Here is a 2,500-nt window from a genome sequence, read left to right on the forward strand (position 1 = left end):
AACCGCCCCTTGCATACTTGTGTTCGACGACCCTTTCTCATACGGCGAAATAGAAAATTCAAGGAGGTCATTAAAGAAAGGCAAGATTTATTGAAGTACAGTATACGGCCAGGAGTATTAAATGTTTTACTTAGCTTCCAGGCTTATGATTTTGCTAAGTTTGTTTGATGTCATCTTCACTCAATTGAGTTACACTGCTAATTGGTGCTATGATAAGCTATTTGTCCTATTCAAAAGTGGTGATAGAATGTTGTGTATCAATTATGGAGGTATTAGTATTATGGAAATATTTACAAAGATTTATGATATTCTAATATTAAATAGATTATTGCTATGGCTATATAGAGATAAATGTCAGGCAGGTGCACCAAATGGAAGGAGTTGTTTAGTAAAGATATTTTCTCTGAGAATATTGTGTGATTATGCTGTATATAAAAAAAAAAGTGAAGCTTTTTGTTCTATTCATTGATTACAGTAAGGCAAATGACAAGATGCCGAGGCGTAGGGTGATAGGGGTTTTGAAGGTACGCCAAAGCAATACAAGGTATGAACAGTACTCTTGTACAAAGAATATACTTAAGCTACTGTTGGCGTGCGCCAGGGTTCTCCTTCAAGTTGTCTGTTAGTTATTGTGTATAAAGAAGAAATGGTAAGAATGATAAAAGGTGCTATAGCCAATGACGGTTTCATAGGAATGTTGCACGCATTATTGATAATGGACGATAGTCATTTTGGCGACACAGAGATGTGTGTGAACAGAAATTTAGAGAAGTTACCTAGTACTGTAAAGTTTACGGAATGGGAATAAATGCCAAAAAGTAAAAAAGAAAAAAGAAACAAAAATTTCTAATAGATGGTAGTTATAGAGACAAAATTTCATTACAAGATTGCAATACCCAAATCTGTATTTCTTCACAATATCTCTATATAGGAACTTGGTTTTCAGATTCAGGGAAAGTAGCAGATGTGATTTCATTTAACGAAAAATCTAACCAATCTGTAGTAAACAAATTTCTTATATAATTTCCCATAATTTTCAGCTACCAATAGTCAGATGCTCTTTAATCATAAGTAATTGGTTTTCGAGGGCGCTGTGATGTCACTATTTTTATATAGCTCAGAATCATGGTTAAAAGGTAACATAAAACCGATCGAACAACAGCTAGTCATGTGCTTAGTTGGAGTCAGGAGGAGTAAGGTCCAAAGTCAATGTAAACGACACTGAACAACCCTTGGTATTTATTTATGAATTATGTCAAGAGAATAACAACAACGCATTTAGATTTATATCTAAATATCTGGAACCTCAACTCTATCCGTCTGTTGATATAACGAATCTTTAAGTGCCAGAAGTTTACAATGTACTAAATTTAACACTTATGCAAAAGAACTAAACGTGACAGTAACATTACACCCTGTATAGAGAACTAATTTGTTTATTCCTGATTTTCTGCGAGAGTTTTTAGTCGCCTTAGACTAATGTTCCATAATCTAAGAATCGAGACAGGTCGCTGGAGCCACATACCCAGTGAAGCACGGATTTGCCGGTGTAACAATACTAGCATCCACTCGGAAAGACATCCATTAATAAAATGCAATCTGACCAATGATATTAGATTAAGAAACCCTATGTAACTATAAGAGAGATTACTCGAGTGCCATATGTGGATGAGATCGTGATGAGAGGTAGATGGAGATGGTTTGGGCATGTTCCTTGCATACCCCAAGAGAGATTAGTTCACCAAACGTTTAACTGAGCTCCATAATGCACTAGAAGAGTTGGAAGACACAGACATACATGGCTGAAGGCTATGAAGCGCAAAGTAGATGATGATGCATGGAGAAGTATTGAATTAAAATTCCTAGATAGAGACGACTGGCAAAATCTAACCGAGGCCCTTTGCGTCAATAGACGTAGGAGGAGATGATGATGCTAAATTTCAGAGACACCAGCAGCTTGCTCGGTGAAAATACTCAAATATATCCATTATGTAAATATGTCCATGAAGTATTAAGATTCTATTTATGAACAGGATTATGCCAAGGTCTTAAAATTTTAATCCTATTATACTAAAATTAATTCAGTTGTAATGCAATTGACCTATATTTCATTTCATTTATGATTGTGAATAGATATTTTATCTTTGGTAACACCAGAAGTTGTTAGATCAATTACGAATGTGAGATTTGAAGCATGATTTTCTAATGCATGATTTTTATATGATTCGAATGTGTCACGTTTCTAAATGAAACAAAATTATTATTATTATTCTAGTATATTCCTTTATGTCATGAATTGAATATTGTATTATATAATTGTTAGCTTTTGAATATCAGTTGTATGTTGGACAAAATATTTGTATATTATTCTTGTGTACCGATGTATGATTTGTATGTTATTTTGTCAAAATTTAATCTAATCTAGTCCTACCCCAGGTAGGAAACCCTTGCCCTACTCTATCTGGTTTTTTACTCGCTGCACAGTAAGGGTGTGAGAGGG

Source organism: Palaemon carinicauda, chromosome 17, assembly GCF_036898095.1.
Source record: "Palaemon carinicauda isolate YSFRI2023 chromosome 17, ASM3689809v2, whole genome shotgun sequence".
NCBI lineage: Eukaryota > Metazoa > Arthropoda > Malacostraca > Decapoda > Palaemonidae > Palaemon > Palaemon carinicauda.